Consider the following 17462-nt stretch of genomic DNA (forward strand, 5'->3'; position numbering starts at 1 on the left):
TTGCAACAACAAAGTAGAGGACGTCTAACTTGTTTTTGCAGGGCATGTTGTGATGTGATATGGTCAAGACGTGATGAGATATAAGTTGTTGTATGAGATGATCATGTTTTGTTGAAGTTATCGGCAACCGGCAAAAGCCTTATGGTTATCTCTCTATTGCATAAGATGCAAGCGCCAAATAATTGCTTTACTTTATCGCTATGCGATAGCAATAGTTGCAAGAGCAATTGTTGACGAGACAACCATGTGACGACACATTGATATAGATCAAGATGATGGAGATCATGGTGTCATGCCGGTGACGATGGAGATCATGACGATGCTTTGGAGATATAGATCAAAGGCACAAGATGATGATGGCCATATCATGTCACATATTATGATTGCATGTGATGTTTATCTTTTATACATCTTATTTTGCTTAGTTCGGCGGCAGCTTTATAAGATAATCTCTCACTAAATTATCAAGGTATAAGTGTTCTCCCTGAGTATGCACCGTTGCGAAAGTTCTTCGTGCTGAGACACCACATGATGATCGGGTGTGATAGGCTCTACGTTCAAATACAACGGGTGCAAAACAGTTGCACACGCGGAATACTCAGGTTAAACTTGACGAGCCTGGCATATAACAGATATGGCCTCGGAACACGAAGACCGAAAGGTCGAGCGTGAATCATATAGTAGATATGATCAACATAGTGATGTTCACCATTGAAACTACTCCATATCACATGATGATCGGACATGGTTTAGTTAATATGGATCACGTGATCACTTAGAAGATTAGAGGGATGTCTGTCTAAGTGGGAGTTCTTAAGTAATATGATTAATTGAACTTTAATTTATCATGAACTTAGTCCTGGTAGTATTAGCATATCTATGTTGTAGATCAATAGCTCGCGATATTGCTCCCCGTTTAATTTTTATATGTTCCTAGAGAAAACTAAGTTGAAAAATGTTAGTAGCAATGATGCGGATTGGATCTGTGATCTGAGGATTATCCTCATTGCTGCACAGAAGAATTATGTCCTTGATGCACCACTAGGTGACAGACCTATTGCAGGAGCAGATGCAGATGTTCTGAACGTTTGGCTAGCTCAATATGATGACTACTTGATAGTTTAGTGCACCATGCTTAACGGCTTAGAATCGGGACTTCAAAGACGTTTTGAACGCCATGGAACATATGAGATGTTCCAGGAGTTGAAGTTAATATTTCAAGCAAATACCCGAGTTGAGAGATATGAAGTCTCCAACAAGTTCTATAGCTAAAAGATGGAGGAGAATCGCTCAACTAGTGAGCATGTGCTCAGATTGTCTGGGTACTACAATCGCTTGAATCAAGTGGGAGTTAATCTTCTAGATAAAATAGTGATTGACAGAATTCTCTAGTCACCATCACCAAGTTAGTAGAACTTCGTGATGAACTATAATATGCAAGGGATAACGGAAACGATTCCCAAGCTCTTCGTGATGCTGAAATCAACGAAGGTAGAAATCAAGAAAAGCATCAAGTGTTGATGGTAAACAAAACCACTAGTTTCAAGTAAAGGGACAAAGGGAAGAAAGGGGAACTTCAAGAAGAACGGCAAGCAAGTTGCTGCTCAAGTGAAAAACCCAAGTCTGGACCTAATCCTGAAACTGAGTGCTTCTACTGCAAAGGGACTGGTCACTGGAAGCGGAACTACCCCAAGTAATTGGCGGATAAGAAGGATGGCAAAGTGAACATAGGTATATTTGATATACATGTTATTGATGTGTACTTTACTAGTGTTTATAGCAACCCCTCAATATTTGATACTAGTTCAGTTGTTAAGAATAGTAACTCGAAACGGGAGTTGCAGAATGAACAGAGACTAGTTAAGGGTGAAGGGACGATGTGTATTGGAAGTGGTTCCAAGATTGATATGATCATCATCGCACACTCCCTATACTTTCGGGATTAGTGTTGAACCTAAAATAAATGTTATTTAGTGTTTGCGTTGAGCATGAATATGATTAGATCATGTTTATTGCAATACGGTTATTCATGTAAACTAGAGAATAATTGTTGTTCTGTTTACATGAATAAAACCTTCTATGGTCATACACCCAATGAAAATGGTTTATTGGATCTCGATCGTAGTGATACACATATTCATAATATTGAAGCCAAAAGATGCAAAGTTAATAATGATAGTGCAACTTATTTGTGGCAATGTCGTTTAGGTCATATTGGTGTAAAGCGCATGAAGAAAATCCATGCTGATGGGCTTTTGAAATCACTTGATTATGAATCAGTTGATGCTTGCGAACCATGCCTCATGGGCAAGATGACTAAGACTCCATTCTCCGGAACAATGGAGCGAGCAAAAGATTTGTTGGAAATCATACATACTGATGTATGTGGTCCGATGAATATTGAGGCTCGCGGCAGTTATCATTATTTTTTGATCTTCACAGATGATTTGAGCAGATATGAGTATATCTACTTGATGAAACACAAGTCTAAAACATTTGAAAAGTTCAAAGAATTTCAGAGTGAAGTGGAGAATCATCGTAACAAAAATAAAAGTTTCTATGATATGATCGCAGAAGTAAAATATTTGAGTTACGATTTTGGCCTTGAGTTAAAATAATGTGAAATAGTTTCACTACTCACGCCACCTGGAACACCACAGTGTAATGGTGTGTCCGAACGTCATAACCGTACTTTATTAGATATAGTACGATCTATGATGTCTCTTACCGATCTACCACTATTGTTTTGGGGTTATGCATTAGAGACAGCTACATTCACGTTAAATAGGGCACCATCTAAATCCATGGAGATGACACCGTATGAACTGTGGTTTGGCGAGAAACCTAAGCTGTCGTTTCTTAAAGTTTGGGACTGCGATGCTTATGTGAAAAAGTTTCAACATGATAAGCTCGAACCCAAATCAGAGAAGTAAATCTTCATAGGATACCCAAAAGAAACTGTTGGGTACACCTTCTATCAAAGATCCGAAGGCAAGTTATTCATTGCTGAGAATGGATCCTTTCTAGAGAAGAAGTTTCTCTCGAAAGAAGTGAGTGGGAGGAAAGTAGAACTTGATGAGGTAACTGTACCTGCTCCCTTAATGGAAAGTAGTTCATCATAGAAATCTGTTCCTGTGACTACTACACCAATTAGTGAGGAAGCTAATGATGATGATCATGTAACTTCAGATCAAGTTACTACCGAATCTCGTAGGTAAACCAGAGTGGTACGGTAATCCTATTCTGGAGGTCATGTTACTTGACCATGACGAGTCTACGAACTATGAGGAAGCGATGATGAGCCCAGATTCCGCAAAATGGCTTGAGGCCATGAAATCTGAGATGAGATCCATGTATGAGAACAAAGTATGGACTTTGATTGACTTGCCCATTGATCGGCGAACCATTGAGATTAAATGGATCTTCAAGAGGAAGACAGACGCTGATAGTAGTGTTACTATCTACAAAGCTAGAATTGTCGCAAAAAGTTTTTCGACAAGTTCAAGGTGTTGACTACGATGAGAGTTTCTCACTCGTATCTATGCTTAAGTTTGTCCGAATCATGTTAGCAATTGCCGCATTTTATGAAATCTGGCAAATGGATAAACAAAACTACATTCCTTAATGTATTTATTAAAGAAGAGTTGTATATGATGCAACCAGAAGGTTTTTTCAATCCTAAAGGTCCTAACAAAATATGCAAGCTCCAACGATCCATCTATGGACTGGTGCAAGCATCTCGGAGTTGGAATATACGCTTTGATAAGTTGATCAAAGCATATAGTTTTATACAGACTTGCGGTGAAGTCTGTATTTACAAGAAAGTGAGTGGGAGCACTACAACATTTCTGATAAGTATATGTATGACATATTGTTGATCAGAGATGATGTAGAATTATTCTGCAAAGCATAAAGGAATGTTTGAAAGGAGTTTTTTCAAAGAAAGACCTCGGTGAAGCTGCTTACATATTGAGCATCAAGATCTATAGAGATAGATCAAGACGCTTGATAAGTTTTTCAATGAGTACATACCTTGACAAGATTTTGAAGTAGTTCAAAATGAAACAGTCAAAGAAGGAGTTCTTGCCTGTGTTACAAGGTGTGAAGTTGAGTAAGAATCAAAAAACCGACCACGGCAGAAGATAGAGAGAGAATGAAAGTCATTCCCTATGCCTCAGCCATAGGTTCTATAAAGTATGCCATGCTGTGTACCAGACCTATTGTATACCCTGCCCTGAGTTTGGCAAAGGAGTACAATAGTGATCTAGGAGTAGATCACTGGACATTGGTCAAAATTATCCTTAGTGGAATAAGGATATGTTTCTCGATTATGGAAGTGACAAAAGGTTCATCATAAAGGGTTACGTCGATGCAAATTTTGACACTGATCCAGATGACTTTAAACTCAATCTGGATACATATTGAAAGTGGGAGAAATTAGCTAGAGTAGCTCTGTGCAGAGCATTGTTGACATAGAAATTTGCAAAATACTTACGGATCTGAATGTGGCAGACCCGTTGACTAAACTTCTCTCACAAGCAAAACATGATCACACCTCAGTACTCTTTGGGTGTTAATCACATAGCGATGTGAACTAGATTATTGACTCTAGTAAACCCTTTGGGTGTTGGTCACATGTCGATGTGAACTATGGGTGTTAATCACATGGTGATGTGAACTATTGGTATTAAATCACATGGCGATGTGAACTAGATTATTGACTCTAGTGCAAGTGGGAGATTGAAGGAAATATGCCCTAGAGGCAATAATAAAGCTATTATTTATTTCCTTATATCATGATAAATGTTTATTATTCATGCTAGAATTGTATTAACCGGAAACACAATACATGTGTGAATACATAGACAAACAGAGTGTCACTAGTATGCCTCTACTTGACTAGCTTGTTAATCAAAGATGGTTATGTTTCCTAACCATAAACAAAAGAGTTGTTATTTGATTAACGGGATCACATCATTAGGAGAATGATGTGATTGACATGACCCATTCCATTAGCTTAGCACCCGATCGTTTAGTATGTTGCTATTGCTTTCTTCATGACTTATACATGTTCCTGTGACTATGAGATTATGCAACTCCCGTTTGCCGGAGGAACACTTTGTGTGCTACGAAACGTCACAACGTAACTGGGTGATTATAAAGGTGCTCTACAGGTGTCTCCAAAGGTACATGTTGGGTTGGCATATTTCGAGATTAGGATTTGTCACTCCGATTGTCGGAGAGGTATCTCTGGGCCTCTCGGTAATGCACATCACATAAGCCTTGCAAGCATTGCAACTAATGATTTAGTTGTGAGATGATGTATTACGGAACGAGTAAAGAGACTTGCCGGTAACGAGATTGAACTAGGTATTGAGATACCGACGATCGAATCTCGGGCAAGTAACATACCGATGACAAAGGGAACAACGTATGTTGTTATGCGGTCTGACCGATAAAAGATCTTTGTAGAATATGTAGGAGCCAATATGAGCATCCAGGTTCCGCTATTGGTTATTGACCAGAGACGTGTCTCGGTCATGTCTATATAGTTCTCGAACACGTAGGGTCCGCACGCTTAAAGTTCGATGACGGTTATATTATGAGTTTATGTGTTTTGATGTACCGAAGGAGTTCGGAGTCCCGGATGAGATCGGGGACATGATGAGGAGTCTCGAAATGGTCGAGACGTAAAGATCGATATATTGGATGACTATATTCAGACATCGGAAAGGTTCCGAGTGATTCGGGTATTTTCGGGAGTACCGGGGAGTTACGGGAATTCGTATTGGGCCTTAATGGGCCATACGGGAAAGGAGAGAAAGGCCTCAAAGGGTGGCCGCACCCCTCCCCATGGGCTGGTCCAAATTGGACTAGGGAGGGGGGCGCCCCCTTCCTTCCTTCTCCTTTTCCCTTCCCTTTCCTTCTCTCCTACTCCTACTACTTGGAAGGGTTCCTAGTTCTACTAGGAAAGGGGGAATCCTACTCCCGGTGAGAGTAGGACTCCCCTAGGGCGCGCCATAGAGAGGGCCGGCCCCTCCCCTCCTCCACTCCTTTATATACGTGGCCAGGGGGCACCCCATAGACACACAATTGATCTCTTGATCTCTTAGCCGTGTGCGGTGCCCCCCTCCATCATAATCCACCTCAGTCATATCGTAGCGGTGCTTAGGCGAAGCCCTGCGTCAGTAGAACATCATCATCGTCACCACGTCGTCGTGCTGACAAAACTCTCCCTCAACACTCGGCTGGATCGTAGTTCGAGGGACGTCATCGAGTTGAACGTGTGCAGAACTCGAAGGTGCCGTGCGTTCGGTACTTGATCGATCGGATCGTGAAGACGTACGACTACATCAACTGCGTTGTGCTAACACTTCCGCTTTCGGTCTACGAGGGTACGTGGACAACACTCTCCCCTCTCGTTGCTATGCATCACCATGATCTTGCATGTGCGTAGGAATTTTTTGAAATTACTATGTTCCCCAACAGCCACGAGGTAGGGGGCGCGCCTACCCCCCCCAGGCGCGCCCTCCACTCTCGTGGCCCCCCTGTTGCTCCACCGACATACTTCTTCCTCCTATATATAGCTACGTACCCCCAAACGATCAGATATGGAGCCAAAACCCTAATTCCACCGCCGTAACTTTTTGTATCCACGAGATCCCATCTTGGGGCCTGTTCCGGAGCTCCACCGGAGGGGGCATCGATCACGGAGGGCTTCTACATCAACACCGTAGCCTCTCCGATGAAGTGTGAGTAGTTTACCTCAGACCTACGGGTCCATAGTTATTAGCTAGATGGCTTCTTCTCTCTTTTTGGATCTCAATACAAAGTTCTCCCCCTCTCTTGTGGAGATCTATTCGATGTAATCTTCTTTTGCGGTGTGTCTGTTGAGACCGATGAATTGTGGGTTTATGATCAAGTTTATCTATGAACAATATTTGAATCTTCTCTGAATTTTTTTATGTATGATTAGTTATCTTTGCAAGTCTCTTTGAATTATCAGTTTGGTTTGGCCTACTAGATTGATCTTTCTTGCAATGGGAGAAGTGCTTAGCTTTGGGTTCAATCTTGCGGTGTCCTTTCCCAGTGATAGTAGGGGCAGCAAGGCACGTATTGTATTGTTGCCATCGAGGATAACAAGATGGGGTTTTCATCATATTGCGTGAGTTTATCCCTCTACATCATGTCATCTTGCTTAAGGCGTTACTCTGTTCTTATGAACTTAATACTCTAGATGCATGCTGGATAGCGGTCGATGTGTGGAGTAATAGTAGTAGATGCAGGCAGGAGTCGGTCTACTTGTCTTGGACGTGATGCCTATATACATGATCATACCTAGATATTCTCATAACTATGCTCAATTCTGTCAATTGCTCAACAGTAATTTGTTCACCCACCGTAGAATACTTATGCTCTCGAGAGAATCCACTAGTGAAACCTATGGTCCCCGGGTCTATCTTCATCATATTAAATCTTCCAATACTTAGTTATTTTCATTGATTTTATTTTACTTTGCATATTTGTCATAAAAATACGAAAAAATATTATCTTATCATATCTATTAGATCTCACTCTCGTAAGTGACCGTGTAGGGATTGACAACCCCTTATCGCGTTGGTTGCGAGGATTTATTTGTTTTGTGCAGGTGCGAGGGACTCGCGCGTAGCCTCCTACTGGATTGATACCTTGGTTCTCAAAAACTGAGGGAAATACTTACGCTACTTTGCCGCATCACCCTTTCCTCTTCAAGGGAAACCAAGGCAGTGCTCAAGAGGTAGGAAGAAGGATTTCTGGCGCCGTTGCCGGGGAGGTTCGTGCAAGTCAAGATTTGACTCCCGACAACGAGCCATTTCTGGCGCCGTTGTCGGGGAGGTCTATGCAAAAGTCAACATACCAAGTACCCATCACAAACCCTTATCTCCCGCATTACATTATTTGCCATTTGCCTCTCGTTTTCCTCTCCCCCACTTCACCCTTGTCGTTTTATTCGCCCTCTCTCTCTATCCTCCCTCTCTTTCTCTATTTGCCTCTTTTTGCCCATTTCTTGTTTGCTTGTGTGTTGGATTGCTTGTTTGTCATGATGGCTCAAGATAACACTAAATTGTGTGACTTTACTAATACCAACAACAATGATTTTATTAGCACTTCGATTGCTCCTCTTACCGATGCTGAATCTTGTGAAATTAATGCTGCCTTGCTGAATCTTGTCATGAAAGATCCGTTTTCCGGCCTTCCTAGTGAAGATGCCGCTACTCATCTAAATAGCTTCATTGATTTGTGTGATATGCAAAAGAAGAAAGATGTGGACAATGATATTGTTAAATTGAAGCTATTTCCTTTTGTTGGGGAACATAGCAGAAATTTAAAATTTTCCTACGTGTCACCAAGATCTATCTATGGAGAAACCAGCAACGAGGGGAAGGAGAGTGCATCTACATACCCTTGTAGATCGCTAAGCGGAAGCGTTCAAGAGAACGGGGTTGAAGGAGTCGTACTCGTAGTGATCCAAATCACCGGAGATTCTAGTGCCGAACGGACGGCACCTCCGCGTTCAACACACGTACAGCTCGGTGACGTCTCCCATGCCTTGATCCAGCAAGGAGAGAGGGAGAGGTTGAGGAAGACTCCATTTCAGCCCTCGAAACATCTCATATGTTCCGCGACGTTTCGAAAACGTCTTTGGTGCCTCAACTCTAAACCGTTTAACTGAACTATCACGTAGTTATCTAAACGTGTATGTCTGATGTTCGTAACATCCACAAACGACGTTCGGGGTTCAGCACACTGAGCGGTGCATTAAGGACATAAGCTTTCTATTGTCCGCATAATTGCTACTGTCAACTTTCAACTATATTTTCTCTAGGAACATATCTAAACAGTGGAACTAAAGCGCGAGCTTACAACATAATTTGCAAAGATCTTTTTGACTATGTTCAGGATAATTAAGTTCATCTTATGAACTCCCACTCAGATAGACATCCCTCTAGTCATCTAAGTGATTACATGATCCGAGTCAACTAGGCCGTGTCCGATCATCACGTGAGACGGACTAGTCAACATTGGTGAACATCTTCATGTTGATCGTATCTTCTATACGACTCATGTTCGACCTTTCGGTCTTCTGTGTTCCGAGGCCATGTCTGTACATGCTAGGCTCATCAAGTCAACCTAAGTGTTTGCATGTGTAAATCTGTCTTACACCCGTTGTATGTGAACGTTGGAATCTATCACACCCGATCATCACGTGGTGCTTCGAAACAACGAACTGTCGCAACGGTGCACAGTTAGGGGGAACACTTTCTTGAAATTATTCTGAGGGATCATCTATTTACTACCGTCGTTCTAAGTAAACAAGATGCAAAAACATGATAAACATCACATGCAATCAAATAATAGTGACATGATATGGCCAATATCATATAGCTCCTTTGATCTCCATCTTGGGGCTCCATGATCATCTTGTCACCGGCATGACACCATGATCTCCATCATCATGATCTCCATCATCGTGTCTCCATGAAGTTGTCTCGCCAACTTATTACTTCTACTACTATGGCTACCGGTTAGCAATAAAGTAAAGTAATTACATGGCGTTGTTCAATGACACGCAGGTCATACAATAAATAAAGACAACTCCTATGGCTCCTGCCGGTTGTCATACTCATCGACATGCAAGTCGTGATTCCTATTACAAGAACATGATCAATCTCATACATCACATATCATTCATCACATTCTTCTTGGCCATATCACATCACATAGCATACCCTGCAAAAACAAGTTAGACGTCCTCTAATTGTTGTTTGCATGTTTTACGTGGCTGCTATGGGTTTCTAGCAAGAACGTTTCTTACCTACGCAAAACCATAACGTGATATGCCAATTGCTATTTACCCTTCATAAGGACCCTTTTCATCGAATCCGTTTCGACTAAAGTGGGAGAGACTGGCACCCGCTAGCCACCTTATGCAACTAGTGCATGTCAGTCGGTGGAACCTGTCTCACGTAAGAGTACGTGTAAGGTCGGTCCGGGCCGCTTCATCCCACGATACCTTCGAAACAAGATTGGACTAGTAACGGTAAGCATATTGAACAAAATCAACGCCCACAACTACTTTGTGTTCTACTCGTGCAAAGAATCTACGCAATAGACCTAGCTCTGATACCACTGTTGGGGAACGTAGCAGAAATTTAAAATTTTCCTACGTGTCACCAAGATCTATCTATGGAGAAACCAGCAACAAGGGGAAGGAGAGTGCATCTACATACCCTTGTAGATCGCTAAGCGGAAGCGTTCAAGAGAACGGGGTTGAAGGAGTCGTACTCGTCGTGATCCAAATCACCGGAGATTCTAGTGCCGAACGGACGGCACCTCCGCGTTCAACACACGTACAGCTCGGTGACGTCTCCCATGCCTTGATCCAGCAAGGAGAGAGGGAGAGGTTGAGGAAGACTCCATCCAGCAGCAGCACAACAGCGTGGTGGTGGTGGAGGAGCATGGTACTCCAGCAGGGCTTCGCCAAGCACCGCAAGAGACGAGGAGGGAGAGGGGTAGGGCTGCGCCAAGAAGGAGAGGAACTCGTGTGTCTTGGGCAGCCCAAACCTCAAGTATATATAGGGGGAGGGGAGGGGCTGCGCCCCCACCTAGGGTTCCCTCCCTAGGGGTGGCGGCAGCCCCCAGATCCCATCTGGGTGGCGGCCAGGTGGAGGGGAGAGGGGGGCGCACCAGGTATGGGCCCTAAGGCCCATCTGCCCTTAGGGTTTGCCCCCCTCCTCCCCTTAGGCGCCTTGGGCCCTTGTGGGGGGGGGCACCAGCCCACCTGGGGATGGTCCCCTCCCACACTTGGCCCATGCAGCCCTCCGGGGCTTGTGGCCCCACTTGGCGGACCCCCGGGACCCTCCCGGTGGTCCCGGTACGTTACCGATAAAACCTGAAACTTTTCCGGTGACCTAAACAGGACTTCCCATATATAAATCTTTACCTCCGGACCATTCCGGAACTCCTCGTGACGTTCGGGATCTCATCCGGGACTCCGAATAACATTCGGTAACCACATACAAACTTCCTTTATAACCCTAGCGTCATCGAACCTTAAGTGTGTAGACCCTACGGGTTCGGGAACCATGCAGACATGACCGAGACGTTCTCCGGTCAATAACCAACAGCGGGATCTGGATACCCATGTTGGTTCCCACATGTTCCACGATGATCTCATCGGATGAACCATGATGTCGAGGATTCGATCAATCCCGTATACAATTCCCTTTGTCTAGCGGTACGATACTTGCCCGAGATTCGATCATCGGTATCCCGATACCTTGTTCAATCTCGTTACCGGTAAATCTCTTTACTCGTTCCGTAACACATCATCCCGTGATCAACTCCTTGATCACATTGTGCACATTATGATGATGTCCTACCGAGTGGGCCCAGAGATACCTCTCCGTCACACGGAGTGACAAATCCCAGTCTCGATTCGTGGCAACCCAACAGACACTTTCGGAGATACCTGTAGTGTACCTTTATAGCCACCCAGTTACGTTGTGACGTTTGGCACACCCAAAGTATTCCTACGGTATCCGGGAGTTGCACAATCTCATGGTCTAAGGAAATGATACTTGACATTAGAAAAGCTTCAGCATACGAACTACATGATCTTGTGCTAGGCTTAGGATTGGGTCTTGTCCATCACATCATTCTCCTAATGATATGATCCCGTTATCAACGACATCCAATGTCCATGGTCAGGAAACTGTAACCATCTATTGATCAACGAGCTAGTCAACTAGAGGCTTACTAGGGACATGGTGTTGTCTGTGTATCCACACATGTATCTGAGTTTCCTATCAATACAATTCTAGCATGGATAATAAAAAATTATCATGAACAAGGAAATATAATAATAACCAATTTATTATTGCCTCTACGGCATATTTCCAACACCTTTTTCTCTTAGAGATCGTGCTAAAGCTTGGTTTTCGTTTTTGCCTAAAAATAGTATTGATTCGTGGAATAAGTGCAATGATGCTTTTATCTCTAAGTATTTCCTCCCGCTAAGATCATCTCTCTTAGAAACGATATTATGAATTTTAAACAACTTGATCATGAACATGTTGCACAAGCTTGGGAGAGGATGAAATTAATGATACGTAATTGCCCTACTAATGGATTAAATTTGTAGATGATTATACAAAAAAATTATGTCGGATTGAATTTTGCTTCTAGAAATCTTTTAAATTTGGCTCCAGGAGGCACTTTTATGGAAATCACTTTAGAAGAAGCTACTAAACTCCTAGATAATATTATGGTTAATTATTCTCAATGGCACATTGAAAGATCTACTAATAAGAAAGTGCATGCGATAGAAGAAATTAATATTTTGAGTGGAAAGATGGATGAACTTATGAATTTTTTTGCTAATAAAAGTGTTTCTTCTTATCCTAATGATATGCCTTTGTCTACTTTGATTGAGAATAATAATGAATCTATGGATGTGAATTTTGTTGGTAGGAACAATTTTGGTAACAACGCGTATAGAGGAAACTTTAATCCTAGGCCTTATCCTAGTAATTCCTCTAATAATTATGGTAATTGCTACAACAATTCTTATGGAAATTTTAATAAGATGCCCTCTGATTTTGAATCTAATATTAAATAATTTATTACTTCGCAAAAGAATTTCAATGCTTTGATTGAAGAGAAATTGCTTAAGATTGATGAGTTGGCTAGGAACGTTGATAGAATTTCTCTTGATGTTGATTCTTTGAAACTTAGATCTATTCCACCTAAGCATGATATCAATGAGTCTCTCAAAGCCGTGAGAATTTCCATTGATGAGTGCAAAGAAAGAACCGCTAGGATGCGTGCTAAGAAAGATTCCTTTATAAGAGCGTGTTCTTCTAGTTTCCATGATAATAAAGATGAAGATCTAAAAGTTATTGATGTGTCCCCTATTAAATCTTTGTTTTGCAATATGAATCTTGATAATGATGGGACTGAATATGATCCACCTTTACCTAGAAGGCGTTCTAAAAATTCGGAGTTTTTAGATCTTGATTCTAAATTTGATTAAAGTGGGATTGAAGAGATCAAAACTCTAGATGTTAATGAACCTACTATTTTGGATTTCAAGGGATTTAATTATGATAACTGCTCTTTGATAGATTGTATTTCCTTGTTGCAATCCGTGCTAAATTCTCCTCATGCTTATAGCCAAAATAAAGCTTTTATCAAACATATCGTTGATGCCTTGATGCAATCTTATGAAGAAAAACTTGAGTTGGAAGTTTCTATACCTAGAAAACTTTATGATGAGTGGGAACCTACTATTAAAATTAAAATTAAAGATCATGACTGCTATGCTTTGTGTGATTTGGGTGCTAGTGTTTCCACGATTCCAAAGACTTTGTGTGATTTGTTAGGTTTCCGTGATTTTGATGATTGCTCTCTAAACTTGCACCTTGCGGATTCCACTATTACGAAATCTATGGGAAGAATCAATGATGTTCTTATTGTTTCAAATAGGAATTATGTGCCCGTAGCTTTTATCGTTCTTGACATAGATTGCAATCCTTCATGTCCTATTATTCTTGGTAGACCTTTCCTTAGAACGATTAGTGCAATTATTGATATGAAGGAAGGAAATATTAGATTCCAATTTCCGTTAAGGAAAGGCATGGAACACTTTCCTAGAAAGAAAATTAAATCACCTTATGAATCTATTATGAGAGCCACTTATGGATTGCCTACCAAAGATGGCAATACCTAGATCTATCCTTGCTTTTTATGCCTAGCTAGGGGCGTAAAACGATAGCGCTTGTTGGGAGGCAACCCAATTTTATTTTTATTCGTTACTTTTTGCTCCTATTTAGTAATAAATAATTTATCTAGCCTCTGTTTTGCTTATGTTTTTTGTGTTTAATTAGTGTCTGTGCCAAGTAGAACCGTTGGGAAGACTTGGGGAAAGTCTTGCTAATCTTGCTGTAAAAAACAGAAACTTTAGCGCTCACGAGAACTGCTGCCATTTTTATTTGGAAAGTTATATTTAGTTAATTATTTTTTTATATGATTAATAGATAAATTCCTCACGTCCATAAATTTATTTTAGAATTTTGGGGGTTCCAGATCTTGCGCTAGCTACAGATTACTACAGACTGTTCTGTTTTTGACAGATTCTGTTTTTCGTGTGTTGTTTGCTTATTTTGATGAATCTATGGCTAGTAAAATAGTTTATAAACGATAGAAAAGTTGGAATACAGTAGGTTTAACACCAATATAATTAAATAATGAGTTCATTACAGTATCTTGAAGTGGTCTTTTGTTTTCTTTCGCTAACGGAGCTCACGAGATTTTCTACTTTGAGTTTTGTGTTGTGAAGTTTTGAAGTTTTGGGTAAAGATTTGATGGATTATGGAACAAGGAGTGGCAAGAGCCTAAGCTTGGGGATGCCCATGGCACACCCAAGATAATCTAAGGACACCTAAAAGCCAAAGCTTCCGGGCATCCCCTCTTTCATCTACTTATATCGGTAACTTTACTTGGAGCTATATTTTTATTCACCACATGATATGTGTTTTGCTTGGAGCATCTTGTATGATTTGAGTCTTTATTTTTTAGTTTACCACAATAATCCTTGCTTTACACACATTTTGAGAGAGACACTCATGATTCGGAAATTATTAGAATACTCTATGTGCTTCACTTATATCTTTTGAGTTATATAGTTTTGCTCTAGTGCTTCACTTATATCTTTTAGAGCACGGTGGTGGATTTATTGTATAGAAACTATTGATCTCTCATGCTTCACTTAGATTATTTTGAGAGTCTTAAATATCATGGTAATTTTCTTAAATAATCCTAATATGCTAGGTACACAAGATTAATAATAAAATTCTCTTATGAGTGTGTTGAATACTATGAGAAGTTTAATACTTGATAATTGTTTTGAGATATGGAGATGGTGATATTAGAGTCATGCTAGTTGAGTAGTTGTGAATTTGAGAAATACTTGTGTTAAAGTTTGTGATTCCCGTAGCATGCACGTATGGTGAACCGTTATGTGATGAAGTCGGAGCATGATTTATTTATTGATTGTCTTCCTTATGAGTGGCGGCCGGGGACGAGCGATGGTCTTTTCCTACCAATATATCCCCCTAGGAGCATGCGCGTAATACTTTGCTTTGATAACTTGTAGATTTTTACAATAAGTATATGAGTTCTTTATGAGTAATGTTGAGTCCATGGATCATACACACTCTCACCCTTCCACCATTGCTAGCTTCTCTAATACCGCGCACCTTTCGCTGGTATTATACACCCACCATATACCTTCCCCAAAACAGCCACCATACCTACCTATCATGGCATTTCCATAGCCATTCCGAGATATATTGCCATGCAACTTTCCACCGTTCTATTTACTATGACACGCTCCATCATTGTCATATTGCTTCGCATGATCATGTAGTTGACATTGTATTTGTGGCAAAGCCACCGTTCATAATTCTTTCATACATGTCACTCATGAGTCATTGCATATCCCGGTACACTACCGGAGGCATTCATATAGAGTCATATCTTGTTCTAAGTATCGAGTTGTAATTCTTGAGTTGTAAGAAAATAGAAGTGTGATGATCATCATTATTAGAGCATTGTCCCAGTGAGGAAAGGATGATGAAGACTATGATTCCCCCACAAGTCGGGATGAGACTCCGGACGAAAAAAAGAGCCATAAAAAAGAAGAGAAAAGGCCCAAATAAAAAAATGAGAGAAAAAGAGAGAAGGGACAATGCTACTATCCTTTTACCACACTTGTGCTTCAAAGTAGCACCATGATCTTCATGATAGAGAGTCTCCTTTGTTATCACTTTCATATACTAGTGGGAATTTTTCATTATAGAACTTGGCTTGCATATTCCAATGATGGGCTTCCTCAAAATGCCCTAGGTCTTCATGAGCAAGCAAGTTGGATGCACACCCACTTAGTTTCTTTTTGAGCTTTCATGTACTCATAGCTCTAGTGCGTGTGTTGCATGGCAATCCCTACTCACTCACATTGATATCTATTGATGGACATCTCAATAGCCCGTTGATACGCCTAGTTGATGTGAGACTATCTTCTCCCTTTTTGTCTTCTCCACAACCACCATTCTATTCCACCTAAAGTGATATGTCCATGGCTCATGCTCGTGTATTGCGTGAAGATTGAAAAAGTTTTGAGAATGTCAAAAGTATGAAACAATTGCCTGGCTTGTCATCGGGGTTGTGCATGATTTAAATACTTTGTGTGGTGAAGATAGAGCATAGCCAGACTATATGATTTTGTAGGGATAACTTTCTTTGGCCATGTTATTTTGAGAAGACATAATTGCTCAGTTAGTATGCTTGAAGTATTATTATTTCTATGTCAATATTAAACTTTTGTCTTGAATCTTTCAGATCTGAATATTCATACCACAATTAAGAAGAATTACATTGAAAATATGCCAAGTAGCATTCCACATTAAAAATTCTGTTTTTTTATCATTTACCTACTCGAGGACGAGCAGGAATTAAGCTTGCGGATGCTTGATACGTCTCCAATGTATCTATAATTTTTGATTGTTCCATGCTATATTATCTACTGTTTTGGACATTATTGGGCTTTATTATACACTTTTATAATATTTTTGGGACTAACCTACTAACCGGAGGCCCAACCCAGAATTGAAGTTTTTTTTGCCTATTTTAGGGTTTCGAAGAAAAGGAATATCAAACGGAGTCCAAACGGAATGAAACCTTCGGGAACGTGATTTTCTCACCGAACATGATCCAGGAGACTTGGACCCTACGTCAAGCAACCAACAGGGAGGCCACAAGGTAGGGGGCTGATATGTCTCCAACGTATCTATAATTTTTGATTGCTCCATGCTATATTATCTACTGTTTTGGGCATTATTGGGCTTTATTATCCACTTTTATATTACTTTCGGGACTAACCTATTAACCGGAGGCCTAGCCCAGATTTGCTGTTTTATGCCTATTTCAGTGTTTTGAAGAAAAGGAATATCAGACAGAGTCGAAACGAAACGAAATCAACTAGAGAAGTTATTTTTGGAACGGAAGTCACCCGATGGACTTGGACCCCACGTCAAGGAAGGAAGGAGGAGCTCACGAGGGTAGGGGGAACGCCCCCCTACCTCGTGGGGCCCTCGTGGCTCCCCTGACGTGCTTCTTCCGCCTATATAACTCCACGTACCCTAAAACTTCCAGAACAGAGATTAGATCGGGAGTTCCATCGCCAGAAGCCTCCGTAGCCACCGAAAGCCAATCTAGACCCGTTCCGGCACCCTCCGGAGGGGGCAATCCTTCTCCGGTGGCCATCTTCATCATCCTGGTGCTCTCCATGATGAGGAGGGAGTAGTTCTCCCTCGGGGCTGAGGGTATGTACGAGTAGCTATGTGTTTGATCTCTCTCTCTCT

The sequence above is a fragment of the Triticum urartu genome, chromosome 3A (assembly GCF_056163025.1).
Source record: "Triticum urartu cultivar PI428250 chromosome 3A, HENAU_Tu73, whole genome shotgun sequence".
Taxonomy (NCBI): domain Eukaryota; kingdom Viridiplantae; phylum Streptophyta; class Magnoliopsida; order Poales; family Poaceae; genus Triticum; species Triticum urartu.